Below are 22090 nucleotides of genomic sequence, written 5' to 3' on the forward strand. Positions count from 1 at the left end.
GAAAATATAATCTTGCTGAGTTCTATTTTGTCATGTTTTGTTTTGTTTCACTTAAATCTCACCTTTCCTGTAGCTGGAACTTTCCAACAGAGCTGCCAGGGATGCTGAATTACTTCACATTCATTTTTATGCTGCTCACTTGATTTTTGATTAGGCATTTGTGTGTGTGTGTGTGTGTGTGTGTGTGTGTGTGTGTTGTATAGATAGATATATTAATAGATAGATGATGAATGATAGGTGGGTACACAGAAGATAATCTGACTCTTTAAAATAGAAAGGATGAGCCAGGTGGTGGCAGTACACACCTTTGATCCCTTGGGAGGCAGAGGCAGGCAGATCTCTGAGTTCGAGGCCAGCCTGGTCTACAGAGTGAGTTCTGCCTCAAAAAAAAAAAAAGAAAGAAAGAAAGAAAGAAAGAAAGAAAAGAAAAGAAAAGAAAAAGAAATTAATTGCTTGCTAAAACTCCCTAGTGGGGCAGAGCCAATCCCTCTCTCTGAAGGTATGGACAGCTCTCCTAAAGCCATTATTAGGAGAGGCATAGGAATTTGACACATAGTTCTTGCATGTTCCCTAGGACACAGAACACTACTAGAAGTGTAATTTAAAGTTTTCTGTACAGCCAGAAGCAGAAAATAAGAGGCCAAATCTTTGTAGTCTGTATGGTGAAACTCAGGCAGCAGTAAGACATGGCTGTCAGCATGCCTGAGAGGTGGGGCAGCTTCAGCTTGGGATAGCTGGTGGTAGAGCTTTCCCAACATGATCAAGTGCGGTCATCTACGGTATGTGGCTACCTGGCTTTAGGGCTGGGTTTTACTTCTTATTCACCATGTGGCTGGCGAAAATTCTGGAGTCTTACCTGTCCTCCAGTCCCTTCATTTTGGGATGGGCATAACAACAGTATATACCATGCAGGGGTGATGTAGGGCCAATCCAATTAATATGGGCAAAATGTCAGAGCCATATAAGAGACTGCTAAACAAATGTCTGCTAATGCCAGGATCACTCTGGGTAGGTGCTGTCAGAGAATTCTGGGGTCCTCTCTTCTGACCCCCTCCTCCATTAGTGGGTGACAGAATTTTAAACCGGGCACAGTTGGTAGAGTCCTGGTGGAGAGGGTACAGTTTGCCTGCTGCTGAGCTGCCCACCCCTGCCCTGTGTGACATTAAATTGGGCTGTGATGGGGTCCTGAGCTGGTCAGACAAAGCCTGTCCTCGGGCTGGAGAAGTGTTTGGAACAGTGGAGAGGAGGCCACACTGCCCCAACTTGATGCAGGTCTCTGCCATAAATGAAATTTGGTTTCTTTATCTGTGAACTATGAATAATTTACACTTATAGCAGTGGTTACTTTAATGAGACTATAAATTCTCTCCCTGTGTGTCTCTGTGTCTGTCTGTCTCGCTCTCTGTCTCTCTTTGTCTCTTTCTGTCTCTCTGTCCCTGCCTCTGTCTGTCTCTGTCTGTCTCTGTCTCCCTCTCTCTCTCTCTTTCACACACACACACACACACACACACACACACACACACACACACACACACACTATGCGAGGTAAAGCCTAGAATATAGGAACTTCTTAACTGGTTAGCTTCTTCAGATGAGGAAGGGATAGGCTTCTCTGAAAAATGAATACGATCAGATCTTAGTAGCCTTTATGTCTCTTTGCTTACCTTTCTTTTCCTCTCTCCAGCTTCCAACACCCTCAGAAGTTTTAAGGGGAAGCAGAAGTTAGATTGCATGAACATGATGTAGTAATCCAACTTGCCTTATCCATGGCAACCTTGGGAACTCTGGGCATTCAGACTGGGCATAAGAGCTGTGACCTGTGCAAGAGGTTACAGTGTTGTATATCTGATGGGGTGGTAAATCAGTACAAGAGACAGGATATGTGCTTCTCTTTGCAGAGTCCTACCCTAGCATTGCGAAGCTAATAGAACATACTAGGTGATAACTGGGTGTGGTGACACATGCTTTTGATCCCAGCACTTGGGAGGCAAGGCAGGTGGATCTCTCGATTTGAAGTTGGCCTGGTCTACAGAGACCAGAGAGTTCCAGGACAGCCAAGATTACACAGAGAAACTCTGTCTTGAAATAAAAACACAAAAACTAAAAAAGAAAGACAAGAAAATATTGGGAGATTAAAACAAAACAAAACACTGGGTCTGGAGACCCATCATGTATGCTCTGGGCTGTACTTTTGGGCTTTGCTCACACAGAAAGCTAGTTCCTGCCTCCAGGATGTGAGAAGTGCTTAGTTTGTTCAGTTGGATACTATACTGTTGGCAGACAGCAGTAGACTTATGTTAAATGCTGCAGAGGCCTCTCTAGTGGTGAACTGCACTATGGTCCTCACAGCTAGATAAAGGGCTGGCTTTAACCACAGCCCACACCTCATTGGCTCACACACATAGTTCTTTCTATGGCTTGTCGCTGCTCAAGGAGCAATCACCGTGGCCTGTGCAAATCTTGCTATCTCTCTGAAGCAGCCTTTGAGGCGGTGTTCAAAGTCCAGGATAGATGTTGGGAGGCCACATGGCGGTCAATGCTTGTATGAGGGAGAGAACTTAAACTGGATCATGACCTGTGGTGGGAGCTCACTGACCTCACAGGGAGCTTTGGAATCAGAATGGTTCATAGGTCCAAGTGACTAGGACTTTAGTTCCTCCTTGCTCTGTCACTGGAGAGTAAAACGTAAGTCAGTTGCCTGGAATCGCTCTTCTGTTTCACACCAGACAAATGAAACTAAGGATGTGATGGATCAGAAGCCACCAGCCACTCTCTGACTGGAGTCTTTCCATTGTGGCAGCCAGGGGGATTTTGTCTCCCACGTGAGTTCAGCATGTGAAAGCTCACTGCCCATGCTGCCTCAGTACAGACCTGTGACCTCTTCTGTTCAGAGTGCTGCCATGCTTTGCTCAAATAAACTCTCTGTGTCAGTTACTTGCTTGTTACTGTGGCAAGAAGCAAACAAACAAACAGCAAATCCAGCTTAAAGAAGAAAGGGTTTATTTTGGCTTACAGTTTGAGGGTGCTGACTGACTGTAGAAGGGAAGGTGTGTTAGCAGGAACATGAAGTAGCTGATCACACTGTGTTCCTATTCAGGAAGCACATAGGACTAGAGCAGTGGTCCTCAGCCTTCCTTACTCTGAGGCCCTTTGATACAGTTCCTTATGTTGTGATGACCGCCCACTATAATATTACTCTCATTGCTTCTTCATAACTGTAATTTTGCTACTGTTATGATTCATAATGTAAATCTCTGTGTTTTCAGTGGTCTTTAACCCCTGTGGAAAGATAGTTTTGCCCCCAAAAGGCTATGACCCACAGGTTGAGAACAAGTTAGATAATTGACGGTACTCAGCCTGCTTTCTCTGTTTCCTTCAAACCACGGGATGCTGCTGCTTATATTTTTGATGTGTCTTCCTAGATTAATCAATCCCATTTAGAAATTTGCCCATAGCTGTGGGCAGAGATTATTCTCCTAAGACCCTCCGGATCAGTGGTTCTCAACCTGTGGGTCCCAACCCTTGGGGGTTGCCTATCAGATACTCTGCATATCAGATCCATAACAGCAACAAAATTACAGTTATGAAGTAGCAATAGAATAATGCAATTGTCAGTGGTCACCACAACACAAAGAACTGAATGCTACATCATGGGGGAAAGTTGAGAACCACTGCTCTAGGTCCAGACATGCTGGCAAGCAGTAGTAACCATCCCGTTCTATGATATATATTTTGTCTACAGTTTCTCTCTGAATAAAGGGCAGTTATAGGAGGGGCTCTGAGGACATGTACAGATGATTTTACAGCTAAAGACATCAGAATGTGATGCTTCAAACAGTTCAGTAACAAATCTTTCTATAAAGAAGGCTGGAAACACTGCGACTGAGGCTTGAGAGGGTTCTAGAGCTGCTGAATAGCAGAACCAGGATGTGCTTAGTGCTGGTCAGACTCAAACCAGTCTGTTTTTCCAGTTTTCTTTGGACAATACATCACATACTCAAACATGCAAGCAGTCCTGTTTATTAGCTTCCTGTGAAATTATTGTACACATATGTATTGAATTTAAATCACAGACCTTCTACGGTACAGTGTAGCTGAGGACCAGTAATGACTTAGTTGGATATGGTCCTTGCCAGCAAGAAGCTCACACTCTCTCCAGTGACTTCCTCTAAGTCCAATTGAATTTGATTTGCAGCTCTTGTGACCTTTCTCAGAGCATGAATCTCTTTGTCTGGAGAATTCTGTTTAACCAGAGGTCTGAGATGACCAAGGCTTGGGGTCCTCTGCAGCTAGTGATGAGTGGTCCTCTGGTTGTCCAGCTTACTCTGGAGATCCAGTGGGGCCACTGTAGGTTAGCCTGTCTCTGAGTCAATAATGACTTACATGTGTGTGCTCTGCTCTGTGGCTGCTGTTCTGCTGCTGAGGGTCATTTTCTGTGACTGCGGTGAACAGTGAAGACTGTAATTGTCAATGGGATAATTGTATGTTTTTCTCTTGTTTAAGCCAAAAGGCAGACCAATCAAAGCTAGCATTAAGTTCCCTCCCTTCTCCTGTTTCCCATGAGAAATCCACAACAACAATGGTGTTTGACCTTGAAAAGGCAGACAGGAGTGATTCAGTAGTTATTTTTAAGATGAGGTTGAATATAAATTCCCGTGCGCTTCTGGGAACTGGGGCTACAGAGACATTGGATGTTGTTACTTTGAGTTCCCTCTGAGCTCATCCTTCTAATGCAAACCTGGGAAACTGAGGCTCAGAGCTGGTTCATCTTCAGGTGCCTTCCCCACGTTTGAGGAATCAATTCTTCCCTGGCTTACATTTCATAAACTCATCTCCCAACCCTGCCTCCAGCAATTGTCCATGGCAGGGATTTGTTATAGAGAAGCAATTTCATTCTTTTTCTTCCTTCAGTCAAGTGAGATCAAGAGTTTACTTGATTGGGGACATTACACCTTATCCAATCATGAGTGTTTTTAGCACCCAGGACAAATGGGTATCTCATTTATATTGGTTCTCCTGCCTATGATTACGATGTATACTATAGGAGCTCAGTAAGTGGTTGTTGAATGAATAAGTGTTTATCAACTGTTTAGTGGCCTGAGGACATGGCTAAGTCGGCATGAGTGCTTGCTTTGCAAGTGTGAGGACCTTAGTTAAAACACTCATGATCCATATAAAGTTCTAGGTATGACTATATAGTACCTGGAACCCCAGCATTGGGATGTGGGGGGTAAACGGGAATATCCTGGGCTGTCCAGCCTATCCAAACAGCAACCTTCTAGTTCAGGTCATTGCCCTGTCTCAAGGCAATAAGGTGAAGGACAATAAAGAAGGTCACCGGTTCTTGGTCAGCATCTGCACTCACGTACATGGGCATACATAAGCAGACTCTTGTGTGTATGGCCCTCATCTCAAATCCCCACAGATGTTTAATGAATGAATAATCCCTTCTCTAGGAAGCTTCACGTGAGAGGAATTAAACACGCACAACCTAGCAATGGGACTGGTTCTTTTCTCTTGCACTTTTTTCTTCGGTCTTCAGCATGCTAGTCTTCCCTCCTCCCTCCTAACTTCTTCCCTTCCTTTCTTCTCTTTTTTCTCCCTCCCTTCCCTCTTTCCATCCCTCCTTCCCTTCTTTCTCTTCTTCTTTCAGAGAAAAATGCTGTTTGGAGGGAAATGATAAGCTATTTATCTTAAGACTTTGGATTGGGAGCCAGAGGCTTAATTGGTTGAAAGAGTCAGAGTTGAGAGAAACCCTTTTTTTTTTTCTTCATCTAATGAAGAATGATTCAAAAATAGTTTTAGCCTTTGCTTTTAAGTTCATTGGAAAAGAGAAAGTCTATAATTTGCTCATCTAATCTCCTGTGGGAGAGCACAGTGCATCAGGGAGCATGGGTTGGGAGCCAGAGGCAAGCCTACCACCAACTTGCTGCATGTCCTTGGACAAACCTTCTCCTCCAGGTTCAGTTTATTTCATTCAGGGAATTGGGAGATGAAGCGAACTCTCCTAAGGCTTCCCTAGATTTAATGTTCTGAGAGTATAGTGCTGAGTTTTAGATTTTTCCCCTTTTGGAACAAAATGATCTTTAGTGGCACAATTTGGGAAAGCAGTTCATTAACTAGCAAGAGGCCTGCTTAGTCTCTTCTATAAGATGTTCAGTGGGCCAGAATACAGCAAATACAGAGGCGAATGCCAGCAGCAAACCACTGAACTGAGAACAGGACCCCCATTAAAGGAATCAGAGAAAGAACTGGAAGAGCTTGAAGGGGCTTAAGACCCCTTATGAATAACAATGCCAAGCAACCAGAGCTTCCAGGGACTAAGCCACTACCTAAAGACTATACATAGACTGACCCTGGACTCTGACCTCATAGGTAGCAATGAATATCCTAGTAAGAGCACCAGTGGAAGGGGAAGCCCTGGGTCCTGCTAAGACTGAACCCCCAGTGAACTAGACTGTTGGGGGGAGGGCGGCAATGGGGGGAGGGTTGGGAGGGGAACACCCATAAGGAAGGGGAGGGGGGAGGGGGATGTTTGCCCGGAAACCAAAGAATTATTATTAAGTATTAAATAAACTTAAAAAAAGAAAAAAAAAGATGTTCAGTGGGGCTTAGCATCTGCCTTGTAGTGGGGGTGAAACTGTAGTCCTAGTTTCATAGTCCTTTCAGCCCCTGGGGGTAGGCTCTGTTTACTTGTATGGAACTCCTTGGTCTGACCGGATGCATGCTAAGAAAGAGTGCTTTGCCCTGATTTGTTAGATATAACACTGATAAAGCCACAGGCAAAAGCATTCCAGCAGGCTTCTGAATCCTACCTAGTCATTTTCAAACTCTCCCCTACCCTTTGGCTACTACTACTCACTACCTCCACAGTACATGGTCCTACACCTCTCCTTCTTGGCACATGATACTTCTGTCTGGAGCTATCTTCCAAATCCCACTGACTTGGGAGTGTGCTATAAGGATAAGAAACTTACAAGGACTCCATAGCTCTAGTCCAGCACCCCTTTTCTATCCTCTCATCACTGCTGACTCCCATATGCCACGTGTAGCACACACTTGGGGAGGAAGAAACATGTCTGCATAATTAAAGGGTCCACCTTCATGGGAGCTCTTACTCTGATACTGTCTTAGCTACTTCTCTGTTGCTGTAATAAAACACTGTGGCCAAGGCAACTTATAAAAGGAAGGGTTTATTTTGGGCTTATGATTCCATCAGAAGGATAGGGCCCATTGAAAGATCCCACGCAGAGAGAGACCCTTATTCAAGTCTCAGGAAATCGCGGACCCCAGACACAGAGAGACCATTTTGGATGTAATAAGCAAAGGCAAGGTTTATTACGGAGATCTATTATGGGGATCTCTGGGCCGACACGTACCCCATGCAGGAGACAGAGGTGTCGACCCCGAAACTTAAAAGTCAGGGGTTTATATAGGGAAAGCTAGGGGGTTTGGCGTGGTTACACACAATTGGCTAATTTTTGGCGTGGCTATAAGTGATTGGCTCATTCAAACGGACAACACAGCAGAAGAGTACGTGCTTACTGGGGCGTACAGGATTTTAGAAGCTAGGGGCGTATCAGGGTTTGAAGGACATCTGGTTAAGGTGTGACTCTGAGTAAACTGGGGGAGGTGCCCTTCTGTATCTTAGTGGCCCGTCAGTCCTGGCTGTAGGGCAGGCCCTGCCCTGCCTGGACAGTGTTTAGAAACTTACTCTTTTAATTTTATATTTTAAACCTTAAATCTGTATAATTTTCTTTTCACCATCATACCAGAGACAGCGTGGCAGCATGTCACAAAGATGGTGGCTAGAGCTGGAAACTGAGAGCGACCTCTCACACATCTTGAACCCCAAGTAGTAGGAAAAGAGAGTGAACTGGGAATTGCTTAGATTTTTAAAACCTCAAATTCTGCCTCCAGTGACATAGGTCCTTCAACAAGGCTATGCATTTTAAGCCTCCATCAACAGTCACCAACTTGAGATAATATTCAAACACCTGAGCCTATCAGGGCAGACATTTTCATTTAAATCATCACCAGTATCTCCTATGCGGAATCCTCCAACACCTAGCTCAGAGTATGTGGTAAATTTCCAACACTACTTTTTAGTGCTTTTTATGCATTTCTTTACATAGAACCTACTTTGCACAGCAAATAGGAAAGGGTGTGTGTGTGTGTGTGTGTGTGTGTGTGTGTGTGTGTGTGTGTGAGTGAGTGTGTGTGTGTGTGTGCAATCCAAATTCTAGACTTGGAAGGCTTTGAATCAGAAAGTCCACTTGAAATATGAGTAAATTAAAATGAGCCAAGCAGAGAATAGATGTAAGCTTTCCACTAACTATTGACTCCAGGGGTTTGGAGAACACTCTACACAGGACCAGAAGGTCAGCTAGGGATGTGGAATGGTGCCAGGAGCTGGAAGTCAGGTACAGGTCTGCAGAGATGGGACCAGCCTTCCCTTTGGTGTGGAAAGGATAAGCCCTAGAGACTTTTCCCCAGGGCTGGACTTCAAAGATTGAAGGGAGAAATCCAAGATGGGGTTGAGGATAGTGAAGAGCTGGGGAGACCCTGAGGCTCTCAGAATTCTGATGGAGTGACTTTCTCAGCACTACTGATGATGGAGGCCCCTAGATTCCCTGCTCTGCTACAGAATATATAACATATCATCAGATATAAAATGGGGCCAAGCCAGCCCTGGAGTCTAACATACCCATTGATTCTCAGGAAGAAGAGAGTGAAGGACTTGAGAAGTAATTAGCACGGCATGGGCTGCAGACGGTCCCAAGTGTTACAAAGGCACCACTATGCAACACGAGAACAGTTTTGCATCGTGGTAGGAGCTGACCTCAGGTCCTAGGGGTTGAACCATCTACTGAATTTCTGGACCCCACCCTAGGGTATAGCATAATAGAGAAGATCAAGATGCCAGTCTTACAGTTTCTGAGATTTGTTCCCATTTCTCTGTGTGACATTGGCCAAGTCAGTTTCAGTGATGGTAGTTTCAAAGGCCTGCTTTGAGGGTTACAGTGAGCGACTGAGATTGGGTCAAGCACTTAGCACAGTGACCAGGATGTTTATTAAAACAGTTGTTGGGGGTGGGGGTGTCTTAGACAAATTACACAATGCCCCTAAATCCCCGTCTCTATATCTGTAAGGTAGAATGGCTAATTCCGATCACCAAACCACCTTGACAGATGACATAATATAAAGGTGATCTGTAATTGGCAATCCTTCACTTGTTGGGTGGGTAATCTATTCCCTCTGGCCTAGAGAAGGTCTGGAGAAATGTGTCAGGAGTGAATTGCTTGGTTCTGGAGTTCCTTAAGATGAGTCCTGTAACTTCCTCCAGTCCCACCCTGGGTAACTCCAGCCCAAACAGCCTCATCTGGCTGGGAGTCTGGTGTGCGGAGAAGACTGTGGTTGCATCTGGAGTTGTGTTTGCAGTCTGCGAAGACTCCAGAAAATCCAGATTTGGGGGCTTAGTCACCCCATTCTAGATGTCTAGGAAAGCCTCTGTCTGAGGCATAGAGGAACAATATGGGGAACAGGATATCTTCAGGGACGAGGTAGAAGCCCTAGGTGCCCCAACCCTGGGAGGATGCCTCACCTGCCCTCAGGCACAGGAATGACCTTCATAGCATCAGGTCCAGGTTCCTGTTCATCATGGATAGGGCAAAAACTGAGCCCCAGTCCCAGCTCGGCTCCTCTGGCTCTTTGAGCAGAGACCCTTAAGGCTCCTGACTGGTGATTTTCCACCACGAAGGGAAAGTGACTCATTGCCAGGCCCTCTGCCTTGACCTCAATTTTCAATTCTCCTCTGTGTGAGTAATCGAATCAGCTGTCTGTACTTACAAAGGACAGATTTCATGCACAGTGAGACGGCAGCTTAAAGTTCATGGCTGAGGACGGTTGAACCTCTAGCAGTTAGGGTGGGCAAGGGCAGCTGAAGCCCCCATCGCATAGCCAGAGCTGCTCTGGTTAGTTACACATTTTATGTTGGGGTCAGTCAGCAAATTCAATAGAGAGGTGGGGCTCAGAGAGCCAGAGAGCTAATGACAGAGCGTCAGGCAAGCTATACAATTATGGGATGTTAGTGCTAACATAGTCCAAACCTTAATGAGCCACAGTCCTTAGACTGAAATTGAGGAGAGCAGCGAATTCTGTGGTGACACAGTGACCAAGCTTAGCATGGATGAGTGGTTGCTGGGACTGCGTCTGGGGTAAGGGACGTGTTATCTTGCTGGTCTGTCCCCTGGAAGACTCTGAGGACTCTCAGATGTACAAGTCTGCAGGGCTTGCTCCCCCTCCTCTGCAGTGGCCTCTACTTATGGTACCTCCTCACACTGCAACCAAACAAAATGAAAACCAGCTCTTGCTTGGCTGTGGTTCCTGTTCCAACGGAAGCTTCAGCTGCTGGGACCTAACACCCAGGGATCAATTTTGATCTTTTCTCCTTGCCTCATGTCCCCCACTTCCCTCCCGAGTCAGCTGGTTTTGTCTATCCACAGGCACTGTCGTCACTCAGGCTGTGTTTTCTCCCTTCCATCAGCACCGTCTCTCAGGCAGCCTCCTGACTGGTATTTAACCCTGCTTTTCTCCTCCTCCTCCTGACTCATTTCACCACATGTCATTCCTCTGCCTGAAAACACCATCAGTGGTTCCAAATCTGCCCAGGGCTAAATCGAATTCCTAAACTTACTGCATTCAAGGTCTTTGATCAGGGGCCAGTCTGTCTCTTCAGATCCCTTCCTTGCCATGTCGCAAGCCTCCTGCTTCCGGAAGTGCAGCTCTTGCTGTGGTACTAATTTGGTCCTCCTGCCCTTTGAACATCATGTCCCCCTCTGCATAGAAATCTTCTTGCAAAATGACTCTTGTCATTTTGGCCAGCTCCTCTCCTCTGGGAACAGGGTAGATGCTATTTCCTTTGTGTAAATATTCCCAGGCTAGGACAGCTCCAGCCTCCATGATCATGGGCTACTGTTTCACAGCTTCTTGAAGACAGCTTGGTGTTTAGTAAAGTTAAGACTTTGGGCCCTGGAGGCCCAGGTCTGAGTGACAGCCCTGCTGTGTACTCACCATGTGTTTTCCCCTGGCAGAAGTTTCCTCATCTGGAAGCAGTAATAGTCCTTCCTTCATACTGTTGTGGCCAGTATGAAAGGAGACAGTGTAGACTGGGCTTAGGGCCCCAGTTGGCTTTTCACTGGATAATACATTGGCTACCCTTAGGACCATTAACAGATTTGATTGTTGCTGTTACTTTACTCAGCTTTGAGCCTGTGCTGGTGTAGGGCCAGTATATAAATAACATATATATATATATATATATATATACATATATATATATATCTATATATCTATATCTATCTATATCTATCTATCTATCTATCTATCTATCTATCTATCTATCTATATATATATATATATATATATATATATATATATATCATAGCTTGGGCCTGGTACTTCCTGGCTAGGGGACTTGGTAGGATGGACAGCTTCTCATAGTTGTATCTGGGGACCTGTTGGAGGACAGAGCCAGCTGTGCGACTCAAAGAAAGATTTTCAGCTCTTCACTTCTTCCCATAACTGGGGGCAGGGAACTTGTGCTAGAGCCTGAGGCTTGTGAGGTAGATGAAATGGGATCCATTCGTTGAGTGGAGGGTAAGGGAGCGCCAGATGCCTGGCAGGTGGTAGAGTGGCTGGTTCCTTTATAGATGGCACCTACTTTCTTTCTTGCCTTCCACAGAATGACACAGTGGTCTTAGGATGGCCAGTGGCATGTTAGATCTGTGAGGTCTCCTATGTGGGCCATGCCAGTGAAAGAGGCAGGGAACAGAACAGAGCAGGGGAGAGTAGCTCATCCCTGTTTAATGTTCACAGCTCCATGGAGCTGTCAGGAAGCTGAATGTGAGCTCCTCTCTGTGTAGACATATTTGTAATTTTTTACTTCAGGACCCTGCCCTGCTCTGCTTTGGAACAGACAGCAGCCGTTCATAAGATCCTTCAATGTAGCAATTAAGAACAGGGCTCTAGAGTCTCAAGTGTTGTGTTCTGCACCTAACATTGCTACTTCTGAGCTGCGTGATGGGCTACTCAGTCTCACTAAGCTTCAGTTTCCAAATCTGTAAGATATTCTCAGAGAACCCCTTCCAGGGTCATGGGGGTGCCTGATGTGATGAAAATGGGGAGCACCATACATAACATCATTGGCATAGGGCTCACCTCAATACCTGCTGCCAAACCACCATGGCCTTTCTTTTCCTCCCCAGAGTCTCAGAACACTATGACACAGACTGACTGACAGCTACAAGGTTTGCCATTCTCATTCACAAGGTGTTTAAGCTTAGTTCATATATACTGGGAACAGCTTTGGTGTGCTAGGCCCAGCAGCTGGGGTAAGCAAGAGGTGAGCGTACACAGGCTGGACCTCCTCAGGGTATAGCAGGACTTCTGAATGTTTACCTACCATGACCCATTTTACCCAAAGAGATGTTTACTTAACCCCAAGTATATAGGTACATAAACTGGGCACATAAACAATTAAATACTTATTAGTTTATATAACAGGAATACATTTATCTTAAAGCAACATTTTGTATACAATTTTACCAAGTAGGAAAGACATATCTGTATGCTAAGGAGATTGGATATGCTGTTTCTTCTTGCATAAAAATTAAATCTTAGCTGAGTGTCTGACCTTGCAGAACATAGGGCAACTTCTGTTTTTTGAGTTGATTAGTATTTTGACTTTATAATTAAATAATCTTATCATTGTCAATGCTGAGAATGTTGTTCATGTAAGTACACAGTACAAAATAGCAGAAGTATGCATGTGCCATTTCAGAAGCTGTTAGATAATTCCATCCTAATCCCAAGCTGAAATTAATGACTTTTTTTAATGAAGCTCAAATTAGCAACTGGAGCAGCAATTTTAAAGTCGAGTGTTCTAATACAACTCAAGGATATGCTAATTTTATATTTACATGCAGAGGATGAAGATAGGAAACTCTGAGGAGTCTTTGTTTTCTGCAGTTGAGCCTTCAAGTCTTCCCACGAGCGGACTACCATGTGTGCAGCAGAGACGCTCCAATTAAGTAACTATAACAGGAGTCTCGCGTCTGAGCTGAGGTGTCTCAGGCTCTGTGCTGCAGTTGGGTGGTGTGACAACACCCACAGGGCAAAGTGTGCCTCGGTGTGTTTAGAACCAACTCTGCAGTGAAGTCTCATGGTATAACAGGAGCTAGTGCTGTCTACGTATGTCTGAGGCATACTTTAGAGTTAGTACACTTTTGGTTTGGAGTTAATCTTAGGTCATGGTGCATTTGGGAACCATTTTGTGATGTCATCCCTTATGAGGTGGTGACTCACAGTGTAAGAATCTGGGATCTAGTGGATAGATCATTTACAAGGACCTAAACAGTTTAGACCAGTGAGCGACAGACATGGGTCCTATGGAGCATGCAGGCAGACATGTGGGGCATGTGGGACATGAACTCATCCAGAAGACTCCTTCAGAGGAGACTAGTCAGCCTGTGAGGAGTAGATGGAGGCAAGAGGTCAGGACTGAGAGATTGCAAGGGCTTGGGGCCGGAATTGGAAGTGGGGAAGGTGAGAGACTGAGGCCTAGTGCAGAAGTGTCGTGCAACATAGCCATTAAGATGGGAAGTGGGTGGGTGGCATAAGTGGGGACTCTTAGTCTGATCTCCCTCCTGCTGACTCTCAGACACATACAGAACCAACATACACACAACTTCACAGAAGTTCTAAGTCATGGGCTAGCTCAGGAAGTCAAGATGCTTGCTGGCAAGTTTGACTAACCGAGTTTGACCCCTGGGACTCACATGGTGGAAGGAAAAAATCAACTGCTACGAGCTGTCTTCTGAGTTCCACATTTGCGCAAGAGAGTGCTCACACATGTGATCAATCAATCAGTCAGTCAGTCAGTCAGTCAGACAGTCAATCAATCAATGTCAAAGATAACTTCATGAATTAATGAAAGTTGGGGAGTATCAGTAACTTCTTTCAAGATGAAGGCACCTAGAATGTCAGAGTTAACAAAGGAGGACTCTTGAGTCATTAGAGAGGAAACAACTGTTAAAGGTGTATACTAGTTCATCATTCCAGAAACAGGGGCCTGATTCTTGTCCCTTAGCATCCCAAAACAGAATAGTGAGCCTCATGACCTGGACCCAAGGTTTAGTCCCATCCTCAGCACTCTGTAGGAGCCTCTCTGAGTGAGGATAAGGGCTTCTGTGAATACAGGTCAGGGATCACATGTCCTGGGTATGCAGACGGTGTTTGCACTGGCCTTATTTCTAATCATGTGAAAGAATGCCTGACAAGAGCCACTGAGGGAGGGCAGGGTTCTGTCAACTACAGTTTGAGGATATCCACCACGATCTGGAAGCCATGGCAGCAGAGTTGGAGACAGCTGGTCACGTGACATTGGCTGCAGTGTAAGGCAAGGGTCCCACTGTGTCTGGATAGGAAGCAGAAAGAAAATTGCTGCCTTTTCATTGACTCTGGGACTCCAGTTCCTAGAATGGTATGACCCTCAGTAAACTCTTCCTGTTTAACTTACTCTATTCTAGAAAATTCCTCACAAACAAACCCAGATTTTTTTTCTTATGGGAGTCTGTATCCTATCAAGCTGGTTGATATTTGTTATTAATCATCATAGTACTCAATAAATAGTTTCTCTTAGAAATTGTTTTGCTTGAAACTGTTAGTTTTCAAAAGAAAGAAAGAAAGAAAGGAAGGAAGAAAGGAAGGAAGAAAGAAAGAAATTCAGATAACCTCAGAGCCTCCTATTTCCTGAGAGAGTACTGCAGAATACAGGATGATTGCATCCTACGTCACTGTCTGTAGCACTTTCCTTTGTCAGGACTCCTCGAGTTATCCAGAATGTAGGATCCAATCTTTTACCATGCTATGCCAAGCAGTAATGAAAAGAAAATGTCATAGGGCACAGAAAGCAAATGTTAAGTGGACAAGATTAATAATAAACTTGGTAGTTTCTGGATAATCTTGGGGTAAAACCTTAGTTTGGGAAAGAAGGTCAGTGCATGGAGACAGGCGAGGGAAGGGCAGAAGGGACATTTACCACATAATGGGTGAATGAAGTATTTGTATAGTCTTCTGGGGTAAGGAAATCTCACTAATGTTCCTAGTAGTGCACAGATGCTCTCCCAGTGAATGGGGGAAATCACACTGTCTGAGCTATTTAGTACTGCAGAAGGATGAAGGCCGTCAGCTCCCCAGTCCACTGTGTATGGATGGGGAAGCAGAGTCCAAGACTCGTATGCCCAGTGCCTGGAGAGATTCATTTTGATGTCACACAGCGTGGGACTGGCAGGAAGAGCAGAGGAGAGCCACCAACATGGTGGAAAACGTAAGCGACACTTAGCTTGGGCGTCACCAGTGCCTGAAGCAGAAGGGTTGGAAGTTAAAACCCCGACCACATTGTCAATTATTTATAACTCATTGCATAAATTATTATGCTTAAATTGGCTGTCTAGTAAACAGTGTGTAGTTTTGCATCATAGAGGTTAGGCTATTCTAAATTAATCTAGGACTTGTTTTGATGAGAAAAGAGGGATAGAGGGAGGGGAGGAGAGGACGACAGAGAGAAAAAGAGAGACAGAGATAGAGAGACACAGAGACACATAGACACAGAGAGAAAATGGATGGTCCCAAATGATACTTGTAATGATAGTCCTAGGAGAATCCAAGAAGTGTTCTATTACTCAAAGTGTCTATATAGCCTCAGAAGCCACTGATGTGCTGGCCAACCCTTTCCTGAGCTCACCTTCCACTTATCTTTGTCCCATTCACTCCACGATAGCCACCCTGTCTCTCTATTAGTCCCCTCCCAGGGCCTTTGCCTGGGCTCTGTCCTCTGTGGTGAACACTCAGTTTCCACATTTTATAATGGCTAATCTTGCCTCCTGAGAGTTTGCTCATGACTCACAAGTCTCAGGAAATGTACCATGACCACTCATTTAAAATGGCAATACCTTGTGCCTCACAGAAGAATTTTGATGTCCCTGATTCTGCCTTGCCTTTTCAGTAGAAATGATCAGTTCTCAAAATACCACACAGTTCTGATTTATTCCGTTTTTATTCTTTACTTCTCACGTGTCTCCTCCATAAGGGGGTTAATGTCGGTTGTTTTGTTTGCTGGCTTATCCCACTTCCTGGCACGTCACAGGCACTAAGTAAAATGATGGCTTAGGAGAAGAACGAATGTCCAGATGGATTCTGTGAGGACACGTGGGACACACATCTGCATGTGTGCAATGAAGCTCCATGGAAGGCAGTGACAGACTGAACATCTCGAAAAGCAGAAATGGAAGGTCTGTTAGAAGTCTGCCTCAATCAGAGTCCAGCATTGGCTTCCAAGTTCCTTTCTACATCCGTTCTACTGCTGCTGCTGCAGATCAGGGTCTAGTCTCTGATTCTTCCTTTATTCATTACCTTTATTAACCTGTGTCAATGTCTTCATGATTTTACCTTCCGTCTGCTTCACTGTTGAGACTGGAACACAGGGCCTTGGACATGATAGGCAAGCACCCTGCAGCAGGAGAACACCTCAGCCCTTCCTTAACTATTTAAAAATATTTATTTATTTCATATGTATAAGTATTTGCCTGCCTGCATGTATGTGCACCATATGCATGCACGGCGTCCATGGAGTTCAAAGTGGGGCATCAGATTCCCGGAACTGGAGTTACAGATGGCTGTGAGCTGTCATATGCAGCTAGGGAATGGATCCAGGGTCCTCTGGAAGAAAAGCCAATGCTTTTAACCACTGAGCCATTTCTCTGGCCCTCTTTCTTAACCACTCTTGAAGTGTTGTTCTTCAAGAACATTTTTCCTATAGGAGCCCCGGATTCCTCCTTATCTATTTGAGTCTTTATGACTAGATAGAAATCTTTGATTATCACGTCACTTCCTTGAGGATTTCATTGTGACTACTTTATAATTAGATGTTGGTCCAAAATTACCCAATGTTTGCATACATTTCTTTTCAATTAACATGTACTTTTTTCTAGATGTACAAGGGACCCCTCCACATGTCTCCTCTTTTCTTTCCTTCTTCTCAGTTTGTTAATCTTTATTACTTATTTCCTTTTAGACAGTCTTATGTAGTCTCCTCTGGCCTTGTATGTAGGTCATGATGACCATGAACATCTAATTCTTCTCCCTCCGTACCCTAAATGTAGAGGGGGCAGGTTCAGTATTCTAACAGACTAAGTCTAGGATGGATGTCTTTGCTCCCTTGTGTGCAGTGTGTTCTTTTAACATGTCTCTCAGATCTTCTTAAAGCTTCCCTGGTGTGCAGCTTTCAGTGTCTGTGGTTTCTCACTTTGCATTTCATCTTCTGGAACGTCTTTCCTGTGTGCTAGTTCCCCACCACCTACCTTTAACACTTGTCATTCTCCCTTAAATTCTTTTATAGCTTTCCTTTTTTTAAAAGGGTTTTCCCCTTTTCTATCTGACTTTTAAAAAGCATTACTGCATACGGGTTTAGTGTTATCATTGTTTCATCTCTGCCTGGAATGAATGTGCTTGTTTCATTTTTAATTCTTCCCTGAATTAGGTTATCTTCATTCTGAGAATTTGTGCTTCTCCTTCAAGTCTTGCCTAATTTTCTTAAAAATTTAAGCCTTTAATCAGATAATAAGTCCTCGTGAGTATGTATATCTCTCATTTTCTCACTGTAGGAATAGTATTATATTCTCTGTTCTTTTACAGTAGCTGTAGGTAGGATGAGATTTTAGTGCTTGGTGTTGCTTTTTATTATATGAATTAGGCATCAGGAGCTCTTAGGAGCAGGTGGGCTTTAGGATCTTCTGACTTCCTGCCTTGGCCATTCAGGGTTTCTAGTTCTACCTCTACCTCCTCCCCCCCACCCCCCGCTTTGCCTCTGGTGACCTCCCCCTCCCCCTCTTTTGGTAGAAGAGATTCCTGCAGGTCAGTGTTGAGGGGTCATACTGTTCATCTGACCCCCAGACAGTGAAGAGGTGAGCGCATCCTTGACCTCATGGCTGCTGTTCTCAACCAGTTCTATTGTGTTCTAGTAAATGCTGTGACACTACTATGAGCTTTCTCTCTCTCTCTCTCTCTCTCTCTCTCTCTCTCTCTCTCTTCCTCCCTCCCTCCTTCCCTTCCTTCCTCCCTCCCTCCCCATCAGTTACCAACCACTGCTTCCCTAATCTTCTCCCAAGAGCCATCAGCTGTTGGTTTGTCCCAACATCGTCAGTCTTAATATTTGCAGTTGGTGGAAAAACAAGTTCATCTCAGCTTTTGGTACTTATTATCTACGAACAATTTTGTTTCATAGTTGCTCTGTCGAGTTTTTATGTGGGGGTTTGGAGAGATGGAAAAACCATGTCATACCATCTTTCCAGAGTGTTTCTTGTTTTCTTCACTTCTAGGTATCTAATGGTGAAACATAAACTGATTTATTAAAATGTCTCTAGCAATAACTATCACATATAGTATTATTGTCTTCCCAGTATTATGTATTTTATAAAATAAATATATCAGCAGAAATATATTCACGTAATATTTAAATATATGAATATAGCAATCACTTTACTTAATGATGGCCAAAAGCCTGGGAATGAGGCACTATGACTTTTCCCTACTTGCCAGCAAGGACGCTAGAGCACAGAGAAGCCATGTAATTTACCCAGGCATTCAGCAGTTGTCAGAGCTGGGATCTGAAGCTAAGAAAGCCAGGAAACAGTGGTGCCCACCAGAAGCCACAGCGATATTCAAAAGACCCAGAGCCATGCCTGGAGCCAGTATCTAAAAGGTAGAAGGATGTGCTAATAGAACTGTCCATTGTTGTACGGAGAGCGTGCCCTGAACCAGAAAGGAAGGCAGCCAAGTGGAGGGGACATACTTGGGCGTGGCATTAGAGGCCACTTGGTCTAAGAGTTAGTAGGAGACAAATTTGAGTTAGCTTCTCCTGTGATTTACCAGGGCAAGAACACACATGAGGTAAACTGTGGGAGCTCCTGAGACTCTTGAGTGAATGCCATGACCCGTCATGATGGCACCGAAGAAGTTGGCTGCATGTGCACCACAAGCTGGCAGGCAGCATCATCAGAGAGTCATTGAAGCAGGCTGGCCCGGGCTTGCTTGAGAGATAGTGCTTACTATTCTAAGCCTTGTTTCCAGCTGGTAGAGAATATTTTATGTATTACTGATGTCATGTGGGGGCAGTCTCTCTCCCCGGGAGCTTTAGGCGGTACTCCTTGAAGAACCACCACTCAGGGAATGGGGCAGCAGTTGTTAAGGGCCCAAGTTCTACCATCCAGAGCAGGGACATTTGTAAATGTTTTCTCTGGTTCCTCTTAATATCTGCTTCAAGTATTTCTATTTGAAAATGAAATCATTATTACCATGTCTTTTGGGGGGGTGTTACTTTGTTCAAGTCTTAAATTTTTACCACAGGGAGCAAGAAATATTAATACACTCTATCCTTGCAAATACAGAACATATTTCTAGCTTTTACTGTAAGGCTACTGTTCATGCCTGCCCGGTGGTCTCAGGTAACAGTTTTTGATGCCTGTGTATGAACATAAAGGTAAAGGTGAGCCAAGGGATCAAGGTTTGATCTCAGGGATATGTCTTCTTTCTTATTTAGTTTTTTGCATCTCACCTTTCTCATCTCAGCCAAATGATGCCTAATGGAGACGGTTGTTCTGGGGAGCAAATGCAAGAATTCACATAGAGCTCTTGGCACAGGGCTGGACTCAGTGTGTATATTGTGTTCAGTAAATGCTCACCATTACTGCATTTATAGTTATTTTCCTGTCAACTGCGAGGAGCAGCAAACTGTCAGTCAGCCTGTCAGAACCTGTCAGGGTCCTACTCGTTTTATTTTGAGTATGATGATGCCAAAGGTCAAAGAAGTTTAAAAAGCTTAAGAAAAGACTTGCTTATTTGGAAGAGAACCAGAACCCTGGAGAGCCTTGTGGAAGAATGACATAGAAACTGTATCAGGGAGCCCTGGGGCTGGTAACACCGCCTTCTCCCTTCTCTATTCTTTGAGACAGGATCCAACTCTGTCACCCAAATTGGCCTGGAACTCACAATATCATCTGGGATGCCCCTGAGAGTCAGGGCAGAAACTCAGGTAGGAACCAGAAGGCAAGAGCTGAAGGAGAGGCCGTAGAAGAGGGTTGTTTACTGGCTTGCTCCTCATGGCTTGTTCAGATGTTTGTTTGTTTGGTTTTCCCCACCCTCTGAATCACCTACGCTGAAATGGTGGCACCCACAATGGGCTGAACTCTCTTACATCAGCAATCAATAAAATGTACCACAGGTTCCCCAAATTCCAAACTAATGGGAATATTTTCTCAGCTGAGTGTCTCTGTTCTAAAAGCATTTTAGCTGTGTCAAGTTGGCATAAAACTAGCCAGCACAAACCCAGAATTAGGATTTGCTGATGCTTTTTCACCATGAGATTGAAGTCATGTATTCTGAAGAAAGAATTCCAGAGTGCTGACGTGCCCCTCCTAACGTACTGGATGCATGCTATCAACATGAACCAACATTGTGATGCTGACCTGGATCACCAGGCTATACGATATCAGTCTTCATCGCTGACTTATGTGTCTCTTTCCTTTTCTAGTCATTTCTTTGGAACTGAATCACTGAGCCCATGCTCAAGCTCCATCTCCTTTATTTTTAATCGAGTTTATGTGGCATGAGACTGGAGACTGGTAAAGACACACACACACACACACACACACACACACACACACACACACACACATCTAAGTACTTGTGCAGGTTGGGAGACACATACAGACACACAGGAGGGCATCTAGTAATATAGACACCTAGATGAATTCATAACCACAAACAGACACATACAGGCACAAACACGCATATCCCAGAGAAATCAATAATTTTGTCAATCTTCTCTTGCCAGGAGAAAGGAATCGATTGAGACTTTAATTTACACAACTTCTAAAATCTCACTGTGTTTCTCATCCTTATCATAGATTTTAAAGAGCAAGGACTGAGTGTACCTCCTGTGTGGGTTGGAGGTGAGGAGTTTGACCAATGCTTGAGCATTGGGTCTACACACTTTACATGATGGGTCTAGGCTTAGGGCATTTGTGGCTCTAGTCTCCTCTCCTTTCTGTCCCCGCCCGCCCCACTTGGAAGCTGCTTGGGGGTCCTGATATTGTTATGATTTGATTCCTAGATGTTCTCCAAAGTTTCCTTGGTTGAACACTTTGTTTCCAGCCAGTGCTGTTGAGAAGAGGAATGAGAGGCAGGGGCTTAGGGAAAGCAAGTGAGATTGCTGGAGTCAGGGGCCTTGAAAGAAGCACTTATATCTTGCCATAGCAATGGAACCAAGTAACCGTGGGCTGAAAACTCTGAAACCATGAACACAACCAGTTCCTGTCTTCTTATAAATCACCTCGAGTGCTTTCTCCCGGTCACAGAGAGCTGGCTAACATACCCTGGCTGGCTAGGGGTGAGTGTGTCTCCACTTAGAAAATCTAGTGTTCTTGCTCATGCTTATTCTCAAGGAGTATGCTAAAAGCTGGTCCTGGCATGTGTCCTAAATGCTACAATTTACCTATCTTTTGTCTCCTCTGTTCTCCAGCTCTCTGTGATGCCCTGTCACCCTTCAACAGTGTGTTGGGACTTTCAGTTCTGTCTCCCCACCATTCTTCCTCTTCCAAACGCACAAATCTAATCTGAGGGACGGACTCATTGTCCCTTTGACTGGCCTATCTCAGACGTACCTCTTCTGCCTCCCTGTTCCACAGCTGACTCCTCGGAGAGTACCTTTCCTTATCTTTGCCTGAAAGGTCAGCCTCATCCTGCTCTCAATCCCCAGAAGACCTACACTCTCTGGGAGGGTGCTGATTAAAATCTGCTTAGAGATTCTCATGTGTTTCAGGCGGAGTTCTGTAGCTAACAGGCATCAGAAATGATGCTAGTGGTTCTGGAGTTTACCTCAACAGCCGAAGTTCCATCATCAGCACTGTGTGCAAGCAACAGCTCCAGTTGCTATAACTCTATGCCTAGTTTGGCAGCACAGAGAGGGGATTGG

The 22090-nt window shown here is 44.6% G+C and overlaps 1 protein-coding gene across 7 annotated transcripts in view; it reads left to right on the forward strand.

Annotated features, from left to right (window-relative positions):
* The window catches only part of Insc (INSC, spindle orientation adaptor protein), a 107468-nt gene that overhangs the window by 26405 nt on the left and 58973 nt on the right, over positions 1-22090 (forward strand). The gene's annotated exons all lie outside the window — the stretch shown is intronic.

Source organism: Rattus norvegicus, chromosome 1 (genome assembly GCF_036323735.1).
Source record: "Rattus norvegicus strain BN/NHsdMcwi chromosome 1, GRCr8, whole genome shotgun sequence".
In the NCBI taxonomy this organism is placed as follows: Eukaryota; Metazoa; Chordata; class Mammalia; order Rodentia; family Muridae; genus Rattus; species Rattus norvegicus.